The sequence below is a fragment of the Trachypithecus francoisi genome, unplaced genomic scaffold (assembly GCF_009764315.1).
Source record: "Trachypithecus francoisi isolate TF-2019V2 unplaced genomic scaffold, Tfra_2.0 Lachesis_group0, whole genome shotgun sequence".
NCBI classification, from domain to species: domain Eukaryota; kingdom Metazoa; phylum Chordata; class Mammalia; order Primates; family Cercopithecidae; genus Trachypithecus; species Trachypithecus francoisi.
This window is the reverse complement of record NW_022681453.1, coordinates 60,991,381-61,016,633: the sequence shown is the minus strand read 5'-3', so window position 1 is coordinate 61,016,633 and position 25,253 is coordinate 60,991,381. Positions and strand designations below refer to the sequence as shown.

Here is a 25,253-nt window from a genome sequence, read left to right as displayed (position 1 = left end):
CATAAAACAGCATAAATTGCAAACATGGTATAATTGAAAAAGCTTGAGGTTTAGAGTCTGAGAAACTGAATTTGAATCCTGGCTTCAACATTTGTTAGCTGTATGATCTTGGGTAGATTACTTAACTTCTCTGGGCCTCAGCTTCCTTGTTTGCAAAATCAGAAAGAACTATTTTGAGGATTAGAATATATATATCTAGTACATGATAAGCTTTTAATAAACATCATTATTATTATGACCACTATTTTACTACTGATAATAAAGACTCCCGGCCTCACATGACACTGCATTGCCAGCTATAAATGTGGTCTTCCCTGAAATGCTGTAATTTTTTTTCTGTAGTTTAAATGAACATACTCGTTTATTATTGTTACTATTATTTTTGAGATGGAGTCTCGCTGTGTCATCCAGGCTGGAGTGCGGTAGCGTGATCTCGGCTCACTGTAACCTCCGCTTCCCAGGTTTAAGCGATTCTCCTGCCTCAGCCTCCCAGGGAGCTGGGATTACAGGCCATACTGGATTATTGATTCAATATCGTGGAGAGGCTTATAAATGAATTTACATGATTAAGTTTTGGAAAGCTCTTTTTTGTTGATTCCTTATCTTAAAACCAGGATAAAAAAAGCCGTAATAGCTTAATATTTTTAGGGTCTGAGGCAGGTCTATGTGTCGGCCTGGGGAAGAAAGGGAAACATTCAGAAAGCTTTCGATTTTTTAAAGACTTGTTGGGGGTATCCTCCTTTCAGTTGGGGGAATAGTGACACCACCCCCCACCCATCTCTGGATTTTACTGTTTATTTTTTGGCACACATGTTTCCAAATACATCAAATATAAATGATGCATTTTAAAGTTTTTAAACTATCAATAAAGCATTAGACCTTTACAGGGGTTTTAAAAAGGTCTTGCTGACTTTTAGTTTCCCTAGATTTGTAGGTCTCTGAAATTTGTGGAAGCTTTCTGTGCATCTCTAGCTGAGCCAGAACGCACTTCTGTTTAGAGATGGTAAAGAACTCCATTTGAGGAGTTCATTAAACTCCAGAGAATCTCCCACGTTCATTCTTTTTGTGTTTTGCTGCAGCATAGATTGCTTAAACCAAGTGAGAAATTGCTGTGAGTGTTTTAAAACTTAGAGATACTAATTTTTGTCAAATTTGTCTTGGAGGAGTAGGTTCAAGTTTGCTTTTATAAATAGGAAAATCAATTTGCAAAGAGATGAAGGCAGAGTATCAGACAGATGACGTGTGGCACATTTAGAATTTGGAGAAACCACAGCCATAAAGAATGAGTAGACACACATTCTTTATATAAATGGGTAGACCATCTGGTTCTCAAAAAAATGCTTGTTGACAAACATAATAGACCTCAAGGTGGATTTCAGACTTTTGGATTAGTTTATGTGCATGTTGGTACATATGTAGAAACTTATGGCAAAATAATGTACCATAATAAATGCAAGTTCAGCAAATAAAACATAGTTCAGAGTCGAGTTATGTGGTAAAAATGCATGGACTAAGTAATTTTCAATGAAGGTTTTATTGTTTTGGAATGAGGTCTTTTTAATTGCCTTAAAAGACTCTCTTTTAGGAAAATTTGAAATATGAAAGTCATCTTATTTTCATGTAAAATGAAACATTTAAATACCTTTTTCTCATGAAAATTTCTAGCATATGAAGTGAAACTGGAAGTAGTTTTGTTAAGTAACTTGTGTTTTGGGAGCTGAGGAAAAGCACTAGAAAATTCAGCTCCTAAAGATCATTCTTCATGAGATGTCAATAGCCTCCAGACAGATTATCATGTGAATATTTCCTAAACCATAAACACATTTTGCTACCATTGTGTTTAGACTCAAAGTGAGTTTTAAAAAGAAATTTCTAAATGAAACTTCCTAAAGGTCATTGTTTTGGGGGCAGGCAGATCGGTAGAAGTAATATATAAAACCCAAGGACAAAATGGCACTTTGTTTTTTTCTGTTAAACTCATTTGCTGTTTGCTGTTTCAAAAATTCATACTGAATCTTTACAATGAAACATTTGTGAGTCCTGGAGCCCAGAACCCTAAATGAATTCAGATTGACTTCTTTTTCTGTACAGTCTGTCAAAACCTTTTCACTTTACCACAGACCAGAAATTATTTCTCACTGTTTTCTGTGCCTTACTCCTTTAATCTCCAAATCCCTGTTACTACTATTGTAATTGTTATTTTATTGTAACAGTTATTGTTGTTACTACTATTGAACAAGCTTTGGATGTTTGGTTTGAAAAGATTCAATCAAGTATTTTGATTATGATGACTAGTGCCTGTGCATAGCTAAGTAGTGAAGCAACGTAGAGATTTTATAAATATTTGTAGGGCATTTTTTACTGTGATCATAGGGAGTAAGATATTTGCTTTTACAGGCTAGAAAGATTGCTGTGAATTTTAACACTTGGGAATCACAGCTTTAATTCTGATTTAGTCTACTAAAATAAATAAAAATTAGCCGTTGATACTGTTTTAATCTTTTAAATGAATGGAACCTATTTCTGATTCTGATTTTTCTGAAGCAGTCTCTCCATTTCCCAAAGTGCCACTTCCCAAGGTGGACAAAACATGTTCTGTGCAGGCGAAATGTGAGATGCTGGCTGCATAGGGGAGGAAGGGGGAGAGGAAGCTGTTTGCAAAACTACTTAAAATAAATTTGAAGGGTCAAACATGGAACACAGTTGCAAAAGAGAAAGGAAAAAATGCCTTAGGTCAGTTCAGCAAGAATAGCATAGGCATTCGCATTGGCTAGAGGGTTAGTTGTGTATTTCTTGCTAATCAGATACAATTGGAGCAGATAATATTTGAGTATCTGAGGCTAGATCTCATTGCCTGTGTATCAGGGAAATGACCCTAAAGGGGCATGTTTTAAAAGTCTGATTTGGGGAAACAGATACCATTTAGTAGAGAGATGGTAGGCTGTGTTTACCTCGTTGTCTGAAGGCTGTTCAGACTTAAGTCTCAGCTTCCAACTTGCAGCTTGTCCCTCAGAGATGCAGTCGTGGCTTGGGCCATCAGACGGACTTGCGTTAGCATTTCATTTAAAAGCGATCAGTACTTTTAAATTAAACATGCAAAGTTATCTTGGTGAGGCATTGAATGGGAGGTTGCTGGATTATTGAATTTGGCCCACAATTTAGCCAGTTCAGCAGGGATTTTGGGGTCTGAAGCAATTAATATGCAAGTACATTTGAGTCAGCAAGGTAGAAGATTACTGTCTTATCAGAGTAAAAAAAAATTCTTTTTCCAAGATCCATACTTTTTTGGAGGTAGATAAAAACTCCATTGTTTGAGATTAATGTTTGGGAGTGACCAACTCAAATTACCATGTTTTAACCACTAAAACACAGAGGAGGGAATACTTGCATTTAAAATCTCTGATCTGTTATTTGCATTATGCTTAGCATAGAGGAGACCCCAATTTCCTTCCTCATGCTTTTGTTTTTTTGCCGTTTTGTTCACATAGATTGAGAGGAAACTTAATTTTCTGTCTTGAAAAAATCATTCACTGAACTGCTGAAAACAAATGAAGTTGTTTTTGTCTTATCAGATCGAGTACTTAAGACAAAACTAAGAAGGACTTCACTATATGGTTAACCTCTCATGTGTTCTGTGAATCTAGACATGCTCCATCTGAATTGCTGTATGATTTCCTGACCATAATGACCTGGCCAGGGTAACAGCTATTCCTTTGACAACACCTTTTTTCTTCTTCTACACAGCCAGAACCCTTACACCTGTTTTCCCACCTGGCAGGCAGCATTTAGAGGCATGAGGTGTATTTTTATTGTGTGGCACTCAGCCTTGTGCACAGTGGCTGTGCAGTCTTGGGGAGAAGAGGTTACTTAACACAATTTCCTTTACTTTAAAATGCGGAAAGTAAGAATGTAAGACCTTAAAGAGTTGTGAGGATGGTGTGGAACAGCAGCTGGAGGGAGCCAAGGGCAGTGAATTACAGATGTGCAGTGCCATTGAGATGCAGCTTCCTCTGCCCTTGACTCAGTGCAAGAGACTCCAGGCCCTGCATTGATGGGACCAGGCAGGCCTGTGAAAGGAGCAGAGCAGCGGGTCCAGAGTCGCCAGAACCTGCGAGCTAGTGTGCCATCGAGGCCTGGGAATTGCTGCTTTACTCCAGAAGACAGGGAACCTGGTGGTACAGCAGGAAAGCTTAGTCTTTGAAAATCAGATGTGACTTAAAAATGAATTTAAAAAGAGGGGGCTCGGCCGGGCACGGTGGCTCACGCCTGTAATCCCAGCACTTTGGGAGGCTGAGGCAGGTGGATCATGAGGTCAGCAGATCGAGACCATCCTGGCTAACACGGTGAAACTCCGTCTTTACTAAATATACAAAAAATTAGCCAGGCAGGGTGGCAGGCGCCTGTAGTCCCAGCTACTCCGGGGGCTGAGGCAGGAGAATGGCGTGAACCCGGGAGGCGGAGCTTGCAGTGAGCCGAGACTGTGCTACTGCACTCCAGCCTGGGCAACAGAGCGAGACTCCGTCTCAAGAAAAAAAAAAAAAAAAGTGGGGGCTCATGAAGTCCTGAAGGCCTTTATTTCTGTATTTACTGTGGAGATCTTTTTCTTCTGAAAGCTTTGATTTGACCATCTGCCTCATTTCAGGAGTTTGGAGACCTGGGTAATTTGAGAGATCACTCCTGGGTAGCAAGTTGCCCTTTTGCCAGGGCCTACTTGTCCCTTAGAAGCATCTAGCCTTGGCTGCTTCAGGGGGCACTTCAGGACATGGCATGGGGACTGACCATGTCCTTTGGCAGGTGACACAGGGAGTCAGCCCGGGTGTGAGTGGGTGTGTGGCTGGCTCCCTGGCAAAGGGCTGCCACAATTTCCTAAGGGACCCCGTCTTTTCCATCCAGTGGGACAGCCTTTATTTCAGATGAAGGATAAAATACTTGGGATAATAACTTTCATTGTTCCCATTCCCAAATCCTTTTCTGTGTATGGAGAGCATTCTGAGTTTGTCTGTTTGTTTACTGTCCTCCCATCAAGACCTACAGCCTATGCCGACATTCTTCTAAGCAGATCACATGTGCTTGGCACACAAGTGAGCATTCTGAACACTTTTTTGTGTTTTCAGCCATGGTCCTCATTTCTCAAGGGATATTGCCAGCCTCCATCCTGATCCAGATTTAGAAACAAAACAAAACAAAAACAAAAGAGAAGCCATGGTATAAAATGGAAGTAGAACTTGGCATTGGCTAGTGGAGATGGCGATAAGGAGTTTTGAAGTGTCTCTCCTTTGAAAGGTCTTTCTTGTTGGAGTACTGCTCCTCTAGTATGTCTGATTCTTGTGCACGCCCCAGCTGGGCTGGTGAGGGGTGGTCCTCATCACACTGAGGCTGGGTGTCTTTAACTTCAGAAATGTCCTGAGGAATAAGAAATGAAACATGAGCAATGCAGGGTTAATGTTGTCAAGCCATGTTTGTTTTTGTTTTTGTTTTTCTTTGTTTCTTTTTGTTTGTTTTTTGAGACGAAGTCTCGCTCTGTTGCTCAGGCTGGAGTGCAATGGCACGATCTCGGCTCACTGGAAACTCCGCCTCCCGAGTTCAAGCGATTCTCCTGCCTCAACCTCCTGAGTAGCTGGGATTACAGGCATGTGCCACCACGCCTGGCTAATTTTTGTATTTTTGGTAGAGACAGGGTTTCACCATGTTGGCCAGGCTGGTCTTGACTCCTGACGTCAAGTGATCCGCCTGCCTCGGGCTCCCAAAGTGCTGGGATTATAGGCGTGAGCCACTGCGCCTGGCTTATTTTTGTTTTCTTTGATGGGGGAAGGTACCCAGATTAAGTTTATGGACCACAGCTAATGATAATCACGTTCCATGTTTGAGTGCCTATTAAATTATCTTGTTTAATGCCCCCACAAGTCTGGGAGGAGAGTTTTGTTTTGGTTTTAGTTTTTTAAATAAATGAGGAAAAGGTGACTCAGATAGGTTAAGTAACTTTCCAAAAACAAACAAACAAAAAAACTCTGTAGTAAGAAGGTGATCAATCCAGGATTTTTAAAAAGTATTACATTTTGGATTAGGTTGTATATGTACATGGTAGAAAACTTAAATAATGTTAAAGGATATACAGATAAAAATATGCCTTCCTTCTGTCTCTGTGTTTCAGTCTCCTTACACTCCCTGCACTGCCAACACACATCATCAGTTTTCATTTGTGAGCATATTTTGGAGATGGGTCTATATTACTTTATAATAGTTTCCCCTCATTCTTTGTAATGACAATATACTGTTGCACTCTCAGGATGACTTACGCTGTCTCAAACAGTAGTGTCTGGAAGGCCTTGGTTATTCTGTCTTTTATGGTTGTGTGTACATGTCACAGGGTCAATTCCTAGAGACAGTGCCTGCTGGAACCTGGGTGTCCTCACACCCAGACCTGTGCAGTAGGGGTTAGTGTTGCTGCCCTTGCCTAGAAGGAGCCAGAGGGCTCCCACCAACCCTGCTGCTGGCAGAGACCTGGCGACCACTGTGGCTTTGGCACTCGGCCTGCTTACCAGTAGCCACAGAGATGGGGGGCGGGGTGGTTGGTCTCGTAGTGGAGGTGGGGTGTTGCCAGAGAGGAGCAGGAAGAGGCCTTTCCTTTCAATTTACCCTGTTTTTGTATGCCATAATCTTGATTTTCTTTGGAATCCCACTGATCCAGGCCTGAATTCTAGTTCTACCATGTTACTTGCTGAGTGATGTTTGTCAACTTATTTAATCTTTCTGAACTTCAGGCTTATCATGAGTAAAAATGGTGCTCAGAATATCTACCTGTTAGAGTTGCTTCGAGAAGATAGAATACATATTACTGTTAGTACTTTGTTGAGCTTTGACTATGTCAGGTATTTCCTAAACCCTTTAACCTGTATTAATCTGATTTAATCCTGATAAACCTCTATTGAGTTAGACACTGTTCCTATCCTTCTCTTATATGTGACTTGAAATCTAAAAATGTCAGTAAACATTTGACCCCAACCTATTGGGCTCCCAAGCCCATGATCTTGAGCACTAGGCTATGCTGCCTCCCAAAATGCAGCCAGAGTTGATAGTGTATACTATATGTTTGTCTAATCATTGAATTCTACTGCTAGTGACACTTAAGCTCTTTTCCTGCACTTTAATGTAAGAGGTCATCATTCTTCCTAGCATTGCTTCTTACAGTGCTTATTAGAAATGTGACCTGGAACAAGATGTGTCATTTCTTTGCACCTCAGTTTCCATCTTTGTAAAACACTGATAGCAATACTTACCTTCTCATGGTATTGTGAGAACCGATGCATGAGGGGCACCCCACATAGTAAATGCCTGGTGGATAGCGGGTCCTCAGTTAATGTGCTGTTGTCTTTTTCTTCCTCATTTGGCTCGTTCATAGACTACTGGAGAGAGATTTGAGGATTCCTCAAGTGTTCGTAGAATGGCTTGACATAAGTTGCTTTCCATTACTCGTCTGTGTAAGGAGTGATGGTCTGGAGTATTAACTTGGGTGAGTGTGGGCACAGTTTGTGTTCTGAGGTTGAGTGTGACTGTGAAAACATGCTTTTTGCATTGCCTGAGAGGATACAGTAGACCACCAGCAGGAACGCAGTGCAGACCACTGAGCAGCTTTTTGTAGCCCTGGACCCAGTGTTCAGTTCTCCAGAGAATGGTAAGAATAAAGGGAGAGGCACTGAAGCCAAACAATACATAGATTTGATTGATCTGGCCTTCCAATGACCCTCAGATTCCACCACCAACTACTTTTAGTGTTTTTTCCTATTTTCTTCCAAGTTAAAAAAATTGTGATAACATATTCATAATATAAAATTTACCCTTTGACCATATTTAGGTATACAGTTCAGTGGCGTTAAGTACATGCTCATTGTAGTGCAACCATCACTGCCATCCATCTCCAGAACCTTTTCATCTTCTCAAACTGAAGCTGTGTATCCGTTAAACATCTACTCCTCATTTCCCCGTCCCACCAGCTCCTGGCCACCGCCATTCTATTCTCTCTGTGACTTGGACTACTAAGTGGAATCATACAGTATTTGCCCTTTTGTGACTGGTTTATTTCACTCAGCATAATGTCCTCAGAGTTCATACATGTTGTAGCATGTGTCAGAATTTCCTTTTTTTAAGGCTGAATAATATTCCTTTGTATATATATTTTCCCATGTTTTAAAAGTATAGGATAAGTATGTAAGTTCCTATCAGTATATTTATTTATAGCCATCTCTGTAGTTCTATATTTTGCTTTGGCTTAACGTGTATTTTTCATGTTATTACTTAAATTTTGTGAGTATTTTTAGTGATGCCATACTGTTCTGATTCTGTTTAAAATGAAGGACATTTTTTTCCTTATCTCTTATAGACTGAACTAGCTACATTACACTCTTTGCATATTTCTAGAATTGATATTTCCAAGGGACAATTTAGAAATTCTCGATTGTATCACAAACTCTTCAGGATAAGTTAGCAGCAGTGATTGTATTTTGTACCTTACCCAGACATGGTAAGAAATACAGGTCTGGCAGGGCATGATGGCTCATGCTTGTAATCCTAGCATTTTGGGAGGCTGAAGCTAGAGGATTGTTTGAGCCCAGGAGTTTGAGACTACAGTATGCTATGATTGTGCCACTGCACTCCAGCCTGGGTAACAGAGCGAGATCCTGAAAGAAGGAAAAAACAAATACAAGTCTACCATACCTTATCCATAAATTTGAAAATTCAAATAGCTCTGTAAACTGAAAGCAATTTTTTGGAGTTTGGATGCAAAACCCCATCTGAACTGGCTGAATCTTTTATTTTTTCCCATTTAGTGTGAATATTTAATGTTCGATTGTAGGGAATGGCCCCATCCCTGCTGGGGTGTTATATAATGTGTGATATATTTATGTATATACAGAATTATCTTTTGGTGGGATAATTATTTTATTCATTTTATAATTTAATATTATGAAGCACTTCATATATAGCTTCTCTTTACTAAGCAATAAAACAGACTTTTTCTGTGATGTTAATTTATAATAGAATATTCTTTTGTATGCAACCGTATCATATTTTTTTAGAAACTTTTTTTTTTTCTTTTTTGAGACAGAGTTTCACTCTTGTCACCCAGGCTAGAGTGCAATGATGTGAATTAAATGGAATTATGTATACTTGGTGACCTTTCATGTCTGGCTTCTTTCACTTAGTGTAATATTTTCTTTTTTTGAAATAAGGTCTTGCTCTGTTGCTCAGGCTGGAGTGCAGTGGTATGGTCATAGCTCACTATAGCCTTGAACTCCTGGGCTCAAGCATTCCTCCTGCCTCAGCATCCCAAAGTGCTAGGATTACAGATGTTAGCCGCCACGCCTGGCCAGTGTAATATTTTCTAGATTCACCCATATCGTAGCCTCAGAATCTGCTTCATTCCTTTTTAAGGCTGAATAATACTCCATGCCTGGATATACCACATTTTAAAAATCCATTCATTAGTTAATAGGCATTTGGATTGTTTTCACTTTTTGATTATTATAAATAATGCTACCATGAGCAGTCATGTACATGTTTTTGTGTAAACATATGTTTCAGTTCTCCTGGGTATAAATATACCCAGGAATTGCTGGGTCATATGGTAACTCTGTGTTACCTTTATGAGGAACTGCCAAACTTTTTCACAGCTAGTACACCATTTTTCACTCCCACAGCAATGTATGAAGGTTCCGGTTTCTCCACATCCTCACCAACACTTGTTATTGTCTGTCTGTCTGATCATATCCATCCTAGTGGGTGTGAAGTGCTATCTCATCGTGATTTTGATTTGCATTTCCCTGACAGTGAGTGATATTTAGTGTCTTTTCATGTGGTTGTTAATATATCTTCTTTGGAGAAATGCCTATTCAGCTCTTTGTTTGTTTAAAAATTGAGTTGGCTTTTTGTTGTTGACTCGTAAGAGTTTTTAATATATTCTAGATAGTTCCTTATCAGATACATGATTTGCAAATATGTTCTCCCATTCTGTGGGTTGTCTTTTCACTTTCTTGATAGTGTCCTTTGAAGCACAGAAGCTTTAATTTTTGAAACATTCCAGTTTATTTATTTACTTTTGTTGCTTGTGCTTTTGGTGTCATATCTAAGAAATAACTGCTTAATCCAAGGTTACATGGATGCATACGTATGTTTTCTTCTGAGTTTTATAGTTTTAGCTCTTCCGTTTAAGTCTTTCATCTATTTGGAGTTAATTTTTGTATATGGCATGAGGTAGAAGTCCAGCTTAATTCTTTAGCTTGTGGACATCTGGTTATCCCAGTTTTTGTTAAAAAAACTATTCCCTCTATTAACTTGTGTTGGCACTCTTGTCAAAAATCAGTTGACTGTAAATGTGAAGGTCTCTTTCTAGATTCTCAGTATTTCATTGATTTATATATCTAGCCTTATTCTGAACTTTTTTTTTTTTTAAGTTCTGAATTCTGAAACACATTTTCCCTCAGCAGTTTAGGGACTAGGTAATAATAATAGATTGCTCCTGAGCCATGGGGAGAGCTGTTTCTCCAGCTCCTCAGATGTCACTGTGCTTACCTTCCCAGCCTGTCTTCCTGTGTGAGCTCCATGGCACACCCTAGGACAGTGTCTGAGGACAGTGCTGAGGCTCATGGCCACAGGAGCGGTAGAAGCAGGTTTTCATCCTGATAATGCCATTACATTTCAAACTTCTAACATTTCAAACCTTGAACATGAATATGAGATGCTGGAGCTCCCAACTGGGAAGATGTAGCTACCCTGCAAGTCTCCCATCTCTGAATATTCTGCTATACAGGAGTGGGTACCCAGGGACCACATTTGAACCCGGACACCCTGACTGCCTCCAGCCCCATTCATATTTAATTGGTTCAGGAATAGATACCTGAGCCAAGATGTACTAAAAAAAGTTCTTCTCTGGGAATTTGAAACTAGGGAAAGACAGGCAGGGACACTAGGAGTTCTGGAAATCAGCATGTTGATAGAAATAGTGTGCTAGACCAGAGAGAAGGCTGGGAGCTGTTCTGCCTCTGGGCTTTCCCAGAGCTTCTGTGAGTTACCTGGAATCCTTGTAAACCCTTCTTTTTGTTTACAATTCTTCAGCCAACTAGTTGGTTACTTGTAAGAAAGAAAAAAACTCTTCATCAATGAATTCGTTCACTTGGTGAAGGGTGGATGTCATTTTTGTATTTTTTTCTTTTGCAAATGTACATTTAGCACCTGCTGAGAGCAGGACATTCTGAATGTTAGGCACTGAGAACACCTGGCAGATAAAAGGTGGCCCTGCCCCTTGGGACTCACTGAGTTCAATGAATTGGAGGGTAGGGGATAGACCATAAAGCAGATGTACTGAATATGAGGTAGATGCATCAAGGACCATACAACACACCAAAGGGGTTCAAAGGTGGGAGTCAGGGAAGGCTTCACAGAAGAAGTGACGTTTGTGTGGAGTCCTCATGGATGATTAAGGTCTGCCTGGTAGCAATGAGAGATTCAGTTTCAGAAAATGGGCATTGTCTGCAGGGAGCCTAGAAGCATGAAGGATTTGGCGGGTTTAGACAATCCAGAGAAGTCTTGTGTGATTGGTCACAAGTAAAAGCAGCCAATGGTGAACTGGTGAAGCAGGTTGGAAGCAGATTATGAAGGGCTTTGTATCTTGGACCAAGACATTTACACTTTGTTCTGGGGGCAGCAGACAGCTTTGAAGAGTTTAAGCAGGGAAGTTAAGGTCTGTGGTTTACAGAGTTTACCCTGGCATTGATGGGTTGGAGGGGAGAGAGGCCAGGAGACCATTTTGGAGGGCAGTGCCAGTGGTTAGGGTGATGAGGGAGGGATGGAAAGGAAGGAAGGCAGAAACCCAAGTTAGGAAATAGACTCTCCAGACTGGGAGACTAGCTCTATGTAGAGGGTACAGTGCAGTTTCAAGGAGACGGGGAATGAAAGAGGTACTTGGAACAGAGTGGGTATGAGGTATGGGTGTGGGATGAGGATGCTGCTGCGATCATGATGAGGCCTGGCAGGCAGGCAGGCTGAGGGGGTAGCAGGCATACCAGCAGCCCCAGGGCTTTTTTGTGGGGTAGATGAAAGAGGGTCCATTTGACTTTGTTTTATGCCAATCAGGTGCAGCTTTTGGATTCCTGGCTAGCTGCCATGTTGCCCTTAGGCAAAAGTTTGGCGGCCTTGGTATTGTTGACCCTTTGTACTAGATGGTGAAAGTATCTGCCTTGCAGACCAGGCCCTGGAATCAGGTATTTGGAATGCATAGCTAATGCGTTCCACTCCGGACCGTTGGTATTATTATTCCACAGTATCACATCTAATTGACTATTTCTAAATGTTCTTGTATATTTTGACTGTACAAGCAAAGTGGGTTTCCAGCAGCCCCTCTTTGCCGGGGCTGCCTCATCTGCAAAGTTTGCTGGCACCACCCTCCTTTCCCAGGGTTCCTGGTTCCTTTCTGCCCGGGAGCCCCGTGCCTGAGGGGGCATGGTGATCTTACTGGATTCTCCTCCCAGCCTTACCCACCTGTTGTCCTCCAGCCCTCTTCACCTGCGAGTTTGATAGAGGGGCTACCGTGTGCAAAGGATGGTTCAGCAGGACTGCCTTTCCTCCCTGGTGAGTCTGTAGGCGAGTTGGACAGGTGGGGGTAGACCCCCAGGCACTGATGGAGCCCAGGCTTGGTGCCCAGTGCCTTTACATGGGGGGCTCCCAAAATTAGATACTCCCAGCACAGCAATACAGGCACTGCTGTTAGGGGCTGCCCAGATCAAGTGACACTGAATCATCTGCAGAGCAAGTCCTTCCTTTCTCAGTCCGTGGGCAGCCCCTCTGGCCATGTCAAGGAGGAGGCCTGTGAGCACTGGCTCTCTGGACATTGCTCATCCCCCTCCTTGACAAGCGCCTCACAGAAGGCAAAACTCCATTCATACACTGCGTAATGACAGCTTGGGTCAATGATGGAAGGTATATATGATGGTGGTCCCATAAGATTATAGTGGGGCCAAAAAATTCCTATAGCCTAGTGCTGTCATAGCTGTGGTAACTTCGTAGAGCAGGTTACTCAGGTGTTTATGGTGATGCTGGTGTAACCAAACCTACTATGCTCAGTCTTATAGCACATATAGTTACTTATAGTACCTATTATGATAATAAATGACTGGTTTATGTATTTACTATACTAGACTTATTATCATTATTTTAGTGTGTACTCCGTCTACTTCTTTTCTTTTTTTTTTTTTTTTTTTTTTTTTTCGAGCCAGGGTCTGGCTCTGTCTCCCAGGCTGCAGTGCAGTGGCACCGTCTCAGCTTGCTGCAACCTCTACCTCCTTGGCTCAAGTGATCCTCCCATCTCAGCCTCCTGAGTAGCTGGGACTAAGGTCCTCACCACCATGTTCAGCTAATTTTTGTATTTATTTTGTAGAGACGGGGGTCTCACCATGTTGCCCAGGCTGATCTTGAACTTTTGGGCTCAAGTGATCCACCTGCCAAAGCATTGCAAAGTGCTAGGATGAGCCACAGTGCCCAGCCTCCTTCTATTTCTTTTTTCTTTTTTTTTTTTTTTTTGGAGATGGAGTCTCACTCTGTTGCCCAGGCTGGAGTGCAGTGGTGCAATCTTGGCTCACTGCAGCCTCCACCTCCCCGGTTCAAGCAATTCTCCTGCCTCAGCCTCCCAAGTAGCTGGGACTACAGGTACACGCTGCCATGCCTGGCTAATTTTTTGTATTTTAGTAGAGATGGGGTTTCACCATGTTCCCCAGGCTGATCTCAAACTCCTGAGCTCAGGCAATCCACCCACCTCAGCCTCCCAAAGTGCTAGGATTACAGGCGTAAGCCACCACGCCCAGCTGTTCCTTCTACTTCTAACAACAAAAATTAACTGTAAAATAGCCTCAGCCAGGTCCTTCAGGATGTATCCAGGAAAAGGCATTGTCATCACAGGAGGTGACAGCTCCATGCATGTTACTGCCCCTGAAGACCTTCCAGTTGGACAAGATGTGGAGGTGGAAGACAATGATGTTGATGATCCTGACCCTGTGTAGCCATAGGCTCATGTGCGTGTTTGTGTTTTAGTTTTTAACAAAAAAGTTTACAAAGTAAAAGAAAAAAGTTTTCAATGGAAAAAGCCTTATAGAATAAGGATACAAGGAAAGAAAATATTTTTGTACAGCTGTACAGTGTCTTTGTGTTTTAAGCTAAGTGTTATTACGAGAGTCAAAAAGTTAAAAAATTTTTAAAGTTTATAAAGTAAAAAAGTTATAGTGAACTAAGGTTAATTTATTATTAAAGAAAAATGTTTTTATTATAAATTTAGTGTAGTCTAAGTGTCCATTGTTTATAGAGCCTACAGGAGTGCACAGTCATGCCCTAGGCCTTCACATTCTTTCAACCACTCACTCATTGACTCTCCCAGAGCACCTTCCAGTCCTGTAAGCTCCATTTATGCTAAGTATTCTACACAGGGACATCATTTTTAATCTTTTATGTTGTATATTTACTGTCCCTTTTTTATGTTTAGATACAGTGCAAGTACACAAATACCATTGGGTTACAATTGCCTGCAGTATTTAGTACAGTCACCTGCTGTACAGGTTTGTAGCCTAGGAGCAATAGGCTATTTCATACAACCTGGGTGTGTGGTAGGCTCTGCCATCTAGGTTCGTGTAGGTGCTCTCTATGATGTTTGCACAAAGATGAAATTGCCTAATGACACATTTCTTAAAATGTGTCTTCATCATTAAGCAATGCATGGTTGTATACTAACATAGCTTAATATGCATATTTTTATTTTTATTTTTATTATTTTTATTATTTTTATTTTTTTTTTGAGACGGAGTCTGGCTCTGTCGCCCAGGCTGGAGTGCCGTGGCCGGATCTCAGCTCACTGCAAGCTCCGCCTCCCAGGTTCACGCCATTCTCCTGCCTCCGCCTCCCAAGTAGCTGGGACTACAGGTGCCCGCCTCGTCGCCCGGCTAGTTTTTTGTATTCTTTGGTAGAGACGGGGTTTCACCGTATTAGCCAGGATGGTCTCGATCTCCTGACCTTGTGATCCGCCCGTCTCGGCCTCCCAAAGTGCTGGGATTACAGGCTTGAGCCACCGCGCCCGGCAATATGCATATTTTTAATGATTGCCTTCTAATATTGCCATGTCATGGTTTCATTTGTGGCAGCCATATAAAGTTTCCTTTTTTGGGGGGGTATTTTTTATTTTTAAATTTATTTATGTTTACAAAATTTAAAAAATTATTTTATTTTATTTTATTTTAATTTATAGATGGATCACATTCTGTTGTCCAGGCTGGAGTGTGGTGGCATGATCATTTAGCTCACTGCAACATGGGCTCAAGCCATCCTCCCACCTTAGTACCTTAGCCTCGTGAGTAGCTTAGACTTCAGCTCACTGTGCCTGGCCTGGGGGTATTTTTTTAATTGTAAAAAATATGTAACATTTACCATTCCCATTTTTAAATGTACAATTCAGTGGCATTAAGTATATTCACATTGTTGTGCAACTGTCACCACTATTATTTCTAACTTTCCATCACCCCAAACTGAAACTCTGTACCCATTAAACACTACCTCTCCATTCTCCCCATTCCCAGCCCCTGGCATCTACCATTCTACTTTTTGTTTATAAATGTGACTACTCTAGGGACCTCATATAAGCAGAATCATACAGGCTTGGTGACTGGTTTATTCATTTAGCGTAATGTCCTCAAGGTTCATCCATGTTGTATCATGGGTCAGAATTTCTTTCCCTTTTAAGGTTAGATAATATTCCAGCATATTGATAGATCATATTTTGTTTTTCCCTCCATCTATTAATGGGCACTTGGCTTGTTTCCACCTTTTGCCTGTTGTGAATAGTGCTTCTGTGAATATTGGTGTCCAAGTATCTGTTTGATTCTTGTTTTCAAATCCTTTGAGAATTCCTATACCTGGGAGAGGAATTACTGGATAAAGTGGTATCAATGTTCCTTTAAGGGAAAAAGTAGGTTTTATAAAACAGGGCAGGGCAAAATTAGTTATTTAAAGAAAAATATTAAGTAATATTGTGTGTGGCATTGTGATGGAGTAGAAATGATGGAGCTGACCCTGGAGTGGTGGCTGGTGCAGTGTGCAATATCTCACCAGCCTGGCAGAATTCTGTGTGGCCTTGGCTGTGACTTCACTCTGAGCCTCAGCCTATCCATCTGTAAAAGAGGGCTGATGCCTCATTTCTCTCCAGGCTGCCATGTGAACCTGACACGGTTGGGTGTGAGAAGCCTGCTGGTTCTCGGGTGTGCCCCTTTCCTGATTTTTCTCTGTGTGCTCAGAGACCATGGTGGCTGAAGTCGGCCCTGACCCACTCTTCTCCTGCAGGTTCATTCTGTGCCTGTGGGGTTCCGAGCTGGGCTCTTGAGCTTCAGCTGGCTGTTTCCTAATCACTTTCTTTCTTCTCACCCTGGCTGCCTGCTACTGTGACACCTAGAACAGAACCCCAGAAGATCAGGACTCTTCCTGGACCTCGCAAACTTATTTTTATAGTGCTTACACTCTTCTGCCGATTTTATCTGTAGCTTGTCTTTTTCTTCCCCTCTCCTGTTTAACTTCCTTGTCTTTTGACCCCTTTCATTCAGTTAATTGATTAACTCTTTCCACAATATTTGTTGGACACCTGTGATATTAGAAGGTGGAGCGTATATTTGTTGAGGCAGGAGATACAGAAAAGATACAGAAGACACCTTCCATCCCCAATACTTTTAGTCTACTTGGGTAGAAAAGAAAGACATTCTTGAAATTGGTGGGTAGTAGTAATAATGTGTAAAGCATCCTAACAGATATTTTTCTTTCTGGAGACTATCCAAGCTTCAGGGCAGGGGGGCACCTGCTTGCTTTAAATCGGGACTGTACAGCACTGGTAGAAAAGAGCCTGGGTTTTAGAGCCTAGGTTCAAATGTTGGCACTGTCACTTACCAACTACATGATCTTACATGACAACATGGGAATTCCATCACTTCCCTTCAGGGTTAAATGGGATGGCTTGCATGAATGCTCTGCAGGGTGGCCACACTCAGGGCCCTTGCTGTTAGTGACTGTGTCCTCCCAAGGAGTGGGTCTCCCCATACCTCATTTATGCTGTCCTTATGTATCACTGAAGTTCCCCTCTCAGGACTTGGGGGAATTGGGATGCTCTAAACCATTGGGCCCAGACATAGGTCCTATTGTATAGCCACATACCCCAAAAAGAAAGTGTCCTCCAGACCAGCCTCTAAGGGAGGGAGAGGAGGCGAGGGCTCAGCATTGTTTTCCAGCAGGGTGCATCTGAGAGGGTATTGCTCTCTACAGATCAGGCTCCTGAGGCTGTGACAGAGCTAACCTGCTGGCACTTCAAGCGGGGGCTGCCCTCTGCCTGTAGCCTGGCTATTGGCAAGGGCCCATTTTTCTGCATTCATTCATTTATCCAGTTACATAATTTTTTCCCTTCAGATGATCATTTGCCTGGTCATTTGGGTGGTAATAATGATTCTACAATATTATTTTAAAATGAATTGACTTATTTGCTCTGTACCAGCCACCATGCCTATGTGTTTTACAAACGTCACCTTCTGTGATCCTTACCATGACCCTGAAAGGACCACATCATCGGTTCCTATTACTGAGCCTCAGCAAGGAGAAGTGACTTGCCTAGGGTCACACACTAATCCACAGGCCAGGATTTGGACGTAGCTTGTACAACTCCAAAGTTGTACAATTTCTCCTAGTTGCTCTGCTGTCCCTCTCTTTGCCTTCCTTCCTCCAGAGGAAGAGGGGCTCTAATATCAGCAGATATGTTTTTCCTCTGGCATGGGAGGACAGAAGGGAAGAGAAACAGTACAGTTATCTAAGTGAGAATGAGCCATGAAGACTGAGTAGCGGTTTTCTGTGCAAGTAAAATCTTATCTTGGTGGGTGGGGGAAGAGCACCTTCCCCCCATCTCCCAACTTGAGTGAAGAAGAAAAAACCCAACCAAAAATGACATAAAGCTAAGTCGCCACAAAGGCTGCACTTACCCAATATTCCTGGTGTGGGGGTAAGTTTTGCATCCCAATTTCCCCTCTCTTCCTTCTTGGGACGTGAAGTCCTTTCAGCTCATGAAAAAAGTAGGGTGCCCACATGGTGTTTTTAATAGAGAAAATAAGGCTAGAAGGTGTCTGAGCCTCTCGGGGCTTCTGGAGAGCTTGGACACCACAGCCTTCCCAGCTGGAGGGTGCTGAGCTCCCACCTGTATTGAGGATCTGTGCTGTCCTGTGGCCATTGTTTTTCCTAGCACAGGACGGAAAGGCTCCTCTGGGAGGCATCTGCAGGTTAGATGCCTTTGGGGTGGCAGGGTGCAGCAGTGGGTGGGTGAGAATGGGATGGTTGTTTTAACAGTAAGTTATTAGAGAACTTCAGCTTGGCCCTGCCTTTCGGAAACTAATTCTGGGAAATCTATCTGGATCCTGAAATAAGTTCTGTTTTGTGATTTCATAATTCCTCTTTCAGGGAATAATCTGAAATGAGCCAGAGCTTTATGCACAAAAATGTTCTTCACAGCATTATTTATAAGAGCAAAAAATTGGGAGCCACCCAAATGAAGCAAAATAAGGTACTTTGTGCACCTTTCTTTAAAATATTTATGAAGAAAATTTAAAAATGTGAAAAGTCATACTATATATGTTAAGTGAAAAAAAGCAGGGCACGGAATTCTTTTTGAGTTCAATTCAATAATATACAAAATACATAAGCACAAGAAAAAGACTAGAAAGAAAGATGTTAAATGTTAACAGTAGCTAACATTAGGGGCTGGAATCTAGGTGACTTTTAATTTCCGTTTATAAAGAATTTTTTTTTTCCCCAAGGCTTTTCTTTCTCAATGTTATTTTCTAAAGTTTCTACAATGAACATCATTAGTTTAATAGTTACCCTCCTCCCTCCTCACTCCTCCTTGTTGGAACTGGTCAGCCAGTGCTGCTTTTCTTTTCCTCCCACCCCTCCCCTTCTCCCACCCGAGCACTGAGGCTGGTTCCCAGTAGCAGCAGTACAATTAATATTTTACACGATCTTCACCTAAAGTCTGGTGGTAGTTTGAGATACTTCTTTTAGTCTAAACTCATTTTGAAATTTTGGGCCCAGGCTGTTCTATGGCTTTTGGAGTTGAAGAAACATGAAAGAAATCTGCCTCCTTTCTATTTGTTTAAATATTAAAGCATTTAAAATATTTTTTCCTTCTTTCAGATAACCAAAACACAGTTGACTTGCCATTGCTGTGCAGTGCTGAAAGCTAGCTCTCAATGTGGGTGATTAACACCATGGCAATGGAGGAGGCAAGTTTTAAAGAAATAATTAAATAAGTCTTGGAAAATCAGTATTCTTTTGTCTCATAATAGAAAACCAGGCCTGTGTCTGTAGCTGAGCACAGCATTTGGTGATCAGCAGATAAAAGGACACTCCAAAGCCAAACTTGGAGCCACTGTCATCTACCAGATGCATTTTATCTGGTGGAGTGTGTGGGACCTGACAGACACAGGGGAATCCAGGCTCTGTGAGCCTCTGCTGAGCTTCGTCTCCTCTCTCCGTGATGCAGATGAAGGCGTCTCCCATTCACGTGTGTAGTTATCAAATAAGTGTTTCCCTCTGATATTTTTCAATGGCTACACCTTCGTATATAATATCCTTGGAAGATAGGTTGGGGCTTGGGCTTGAGGTCAAGATGGTAGAGACAAGGGATTTGTCCCAGACTTCATGGCAAGAGTGAGACTGGCATGTCTAGATTAGTAATTAGAGAGCTCTTTGAGAAACTGGGGAGAGCTCTGGCCCTTCTCCCAAGCAGAACACATATAACTGTTTCAGGAAGTGTGTGGACCCAAGGTGAAGAACTGCTGTTCAAGGAGCAACCATGGCCTGGCTAGACTTGGGCAATGGCATGACCCTGTGGGTATCGCCCCCACCGCCCTTCTGCGAGGGCCTGGAAAACAGGGCCCTTGTCCACGTGTGTGGGTCTGTGCTGTAGCCAGGAGGAAGGCCTGAAACAGTGTGTCTGTGACTCTCTGCTGTTTGATTGTGTGAAAGTCTGTATGTGAAGAGGAAAATAAAAAGGAAATGAAACGAATTTATAATAATTGTCTTCTGACATATATAACTCCAAACAACTGTGCAAAGACAGGATTCTGAGCCAAATGAAATTATTCGTTTATGATCAATTGAATGATGGACATAAACACAAGAAACACAAGATTTTCCTTTGCTCAAGATTTGGCATGTGTATTTTCTTTTTTTTTTTTTTTTTTTTGAGACGGAGTCTCACTCTGTCACCCGGGCTGGAGTGCAGTGGCTGGATCTCAGCTCACTGCAAGCTCCGCCTCCCGGGTTCACACCATTCTCCTGCCTCAGCCTCCTGAGTAGCTGGGACTACAGGCGCCCGCCACCTCGCCTGGCTAGCTTTTTGTATTTTTTAGTAGAGACGGGGTTTCACCGTGTTAGCCAGGATGGTCTTGAACTCCTGACCTCGTGATCCGCCCGTCTCGGCCTCCCAAAATGCTGGGATTACAGGCTTGAGCCACCGCGCCCGGCCAGCATGTGTATTTTCTGATTCTACTATGTATGTAAGATTTTTATTTAACGAATAAATCCCATAGCATGGGATGTGTGCTGTGATACAAACACAGTGGCCCTTTATATATATTTAAATACAAAGTCACTTTTTTCTGATTATAAAAGTAATACAGACCTATTTTGGAAACTTTGGTTAGTAACAGTATAAGGAAGAAAATAATAATCATCTGGTTTACTTGATGGAAATTATACATTTCATGTAGTTTTTTTTGGCTGCTTTTAAATTTAACATTATATCCTGAACATTTTTCCCATGCCATTAATCACTTTCTGTAAACATCATTTTTTCATGCCTTCAGGAGTTCCATTGTATGAATACACAATTTAAGTGTGTGGTTGTGTGGAAAGCATATAAGCTCTGACTTGGAGAAATGTGTCCCAAACCTGTGTCTGTCACTTACTGGCACTGGATGGCCTCTGGAGCCTCAGTCTCCTTGTCTGCAGAAGGGAGACTGAATGACAGTACCTTGGGTTACTGAAAGGCTTCAAAGAGCCTCACACAGTGTGGGGCACGCACTCAGCAAATAGTTGCCATTATTATTATTGGTGACGGCAGTGGCAGCTTTGTCTTGTGGTCCCTCTAGAGAGAGTTTGGAAGCTCACAATATGTTAAGAATTTGCAGCCAAACTCTGGCCTCGTTTTTTAAATGAATACTTTCTTTTTCTCTTACTGCTGTGATTTCTTCTTTTGCATTTTTCCTCTTCGTTCTGTGTACTTTTGTAAGCCGCTTTACATCCTTTTTGCAGTAAGGCAGATTTTAATAAATAAACAATAACTATTTCCTCTAGTATTGGACATTTAGGTTGTTTCTGATTTCTTGCTATTGTGAATCATGCTGTACAGAATATCTTAGTGCATCAGGTTCTGTCCTAGGTTGGATTATTTGCTGGGGCTAGAATCCTGGAGGTGGAAATACGCATTTCTTTTTTCTTTTTTTGAAAGGGAGTCTTGCTCTGTCGCCAGGCTGTAGTGCAGTGGTGCGATCTCGGCTCACTGCAACCTCGGCTTTCCGGGTTCCAGCAATTCTCCTGCCTCAGCCTCCCAAGTAGCTGGGATTACAGGCACATGCCATCACGCCCAGCTAATTTTTTTGTATTTTTAGTAGAAATGGGGTTTCACCATATTGGCCAGAGTGCTTTTGAACTCCTGACCTCAAGTGATCCAGCCATCTTGGCCGCCCAAAGTGCTAGGATTACAAGTATCAGCCACCACACCTGGCCGGAAATATGCATTTTTACATCTCTGATCCAATTGCTTCTCAGAAGGCTGTAGCAACCAATCTACACTTCCACCAGCACCTGTACAAGAAGACCAGTGCCACTGACTCCATGACTGGCCTCTTTCAAGCCCTGCTTCTTGCCATGACCCAGGGTAGCAACAATCTGATTCTCACCTGGCTGCTATGTTCTACATCATCATCAGTAAATGGAGCTCAGGGTTGAGATCTGCCCCAGGCCCCCCGGTTTTGGTAAATCTTATTTCTGATGGGAAGGCAGTCCTGTCGCCAGCCAGTCCTGCCTGCATAGATTGCCCTCTCTGCTAAACAATGGACACATTCAGACCCGACTCGTGTTTTCAGTTATTAAAAAACTGAGCCGTCTGTCTCTGCCTGTGACTTTAATCTTTAAGCCTTTATTCCCTTTACCCCATCCCCCTTTCCTTAGCCTTTTGTTTGTGCAGTTCGGAGCTCAGGGATATGTGGGTCCAAGACTTTCTGAATGTACTGTGGCTTCCCCTGACAGCTACAGATGGTTGTAGCCCTGAGTGATGTTGTTTCAGGGTAGGCAAGGGGGGGATGAAAGGGAAGTAGAAGAGAAGTTAGCTCTTCTTGCCTCCAGCAATCATTTGAACTTTGCCAAAACTATTTTTACATAGCTCTGGAGTGGAGTGCCTCCGTTCCATTCTCTGCCCATTTTCAAATTTGGTAGACTTACTCTGTTTCTGAGTTGCTTAGGCTTAATAAGGTTACATCTTACAGTGGCCTCGTAGCATTTCTTCCTGAGAAGTAGTTCTTGTGGTTGAATTATGTATATGTGTGTCTAAATAAAAGCAAAAGTCCCAAGAAAGGATCTTCACCGTAGCCCCCTTAAAACACAACCAGAAAGCTCAGAACACAACAACGTCTTCCAGTTCAGAAAGGGCACTCTTCCGGCAGCACATGTGGTTCTCAGTGTCTTCTTGCAAAAGGCCAGCCAGAGAATGCTGGATGTAAAAACCAGTGACAGGGCCATGAGCTTGGCTGGCAGGGAGCATTAGGAAACTATCCTCTCTTTTGCAGGGACACTGGGGACATGCCTTTCTGAAGAAGGCTCCTTGCATACAAAAAGAGTGTTCTTTAAGAGTGCTGCTGGCACCTTTCTGTGAAGAGCCACACAATGCAGAGGGAGGGAACCTATCACTTGGATGTGGAGGTGCAGATCTGAAGGCCAGGAAGGAGACATTTTTTCATATGTGTGTTTTCTTTCTTGGAGATTTTTTTTTTTTTTCTTTTTTTGAGGCGGAGTCTCACCCTGTCGTGCTGGAGTGCAGTGGCACTGTCTTGGCTCACTGCAACCTCCATCTCCCAGGTTCAAGTGATTTTCTTGCCTCAGCCCCCCGAGTACCAGGGACTATAGGCATGCGCCACCACGCCCAGCTAATTTTTGTATTTTTAGTAGAGACAGGGTTTCACGGTGTTGACCAGGCTGGTCTCCATCTCCTGACCACAGGTGACCCTCCTGCCTCAGTCTCCCAAAGTGCTGGGATTACAGGCTTGAGCTACCACACCCGGCCTGTGTGTGTGTGTTTTTAAATGTGTGCATTTTTACATGTGAACACACCCTATTTGTTTTTAAACCCTTTTTCTCACTACAAAGCTTCCCTGACTCCAGCATTTTATAAATGCCTTCAGAAAATGCAAGAGCCTCCTCACCCCTTTACAGTGGTATTAACAGAGGGTTGGTGCCTATTCATCTGAATTTGTCCACACATATGTATATTTATGCATATGTTAGTCTATTAGTATTGTCACTTTAAAATTTGTTTTTAAAGTTAAGTGTGGGGCTATACTACATGTGCTATTTTTTGCATTTTGCTTTCCCACTGCTTAGCAATGTCTTGGAGCACGAGTTCAGAGAGTTCAAATTCACTCTGTTTAGTGGCTGTAGGATATTCCCTTGTGTCTATTTACCATTTAACCAGTCTTTTAATGGTGGATATTTTTGGTGTCTCCAGTCTTTTGCTAGGTGAACATAATCTCTTTGCACTTTGTAGAAGTGTTTCTGCAAGTTTCTGTCTTAGAATTGGAAATTGTTGGGGCAGTTGCATTTTAATAAGTATTGTCAGATTGCCCCTTCATGCCAAAAGGTCATACTGGTTGTCTGTTTTATAAAAATAATTTTTTTTTTTGAGATGGGATCTCACTCTGTTGCCCAGGCTGGAGTGCAGTGGCAAGATCTCGGTTCACTGCAACTTCTGCCTCCCAGGTTCAAGTGATTCTCCTGCCTCAGCCTCCCGAGTAGCTGAGATTACAGGCGTGCGCCACCACGCCCTGCGCATTTTTGTATTTTTAGTAGAGACAGGGTTTCGGCATGTTGGCCAGGCTGGCTTTGAACTCCTGACCTCAGGTGATCCACCCATCTTGGCCTCCCAGATTGCTGGGATTACAGGTGTGAGCCACTGTGCCCAGCCTAAAAATATTATTTTAAGTGAGTTACCACTGAGGAAAAGTAAAGCTTTGTCTAAAATCTCAGGGCTTCATTTATCTTATGACTTTCTGTGCCTGACACCATCATACACACCCGGGCTTATAAACTTGAATTTGAAAAGTCCAGCTTCAAGATCAGTCAGCTTTCACTCATCATATATTTATTGTCTATCTGCTGTGAGCCAGACCTCCAGTTCTGTGGCGGTAACACAAGGAAATCTTTCTCCAAACTCTAACATGAATCTCTTTATGGCCATGATTTTACTGATCCCCAGCCATGCCTTGGGCAGGTAAGGAAAGAATGCTAGCTGAAACGGTGGGGAGAATTATGTCTGGCAGTATGGAATTGGGCAAAAATGAATTTGACGCAGGTTTCCCACAGAACAATCGTGAGACTGTTATGGAATAAGACTTTTTTCTTTGCAGTCAGAGTCCTGGTTTTACACCACCCAGATTGTCTCATTAGGATATCTTTTCTTCAGGACATCTGTGGTCACTTGTGTGAATGTGACACTGCAGGGGGTCAAGTGGAGGGCTCAATGAAGAGAGAAGTTAAAGTTCCCCACAGCTCTGGGATGGGACAGTTTGCTGTTGATTATGTGGTTAACTGCTGGTGATCTGTGCTGCTGGAGATCCCAGACTTGAGTTGGTCACAGTCCCCAACTTTGCAATTTTCATCTTATCCATGAACCACCTTTATTATTATTATTATTATTACTATTATTACTTTAAACAGACTAATTTCTTTATTTAACCTTCTCCTAAGTATGAGTTTAAAATACTTATTCCATTTTCCTTCAGTGCATATTAAAATAAACACCTACCTACCACAATAAAAAAAGTGTGTGTCACCTAAAATCTGGCAGGGTATGTCCTATACTTTGGGCAACACCATGCTCTATCTAATTGCTCTACACCCACTTTCTTGCCAGGGTATTAGGGGATGAGTAC

The 25,253-nt window shown here is 42.2% G+C and overlaps 1 protein-coding gene across 2 annotated transcripts in view; it reads left to right on the top strand.

Moving 5' to 3' along the window:
- EEFSEC (eukaryotic elongation factor, selenocysteine-tRNA specific) overlaps nucleotides 1–25,253 on the top strand; it is a 264,366-nt gene that overhangs the window by 24,501 nt on the left and 214,612 nt on the right. The gene's annotated exons all lie outside the window — the stretch shown is intronic.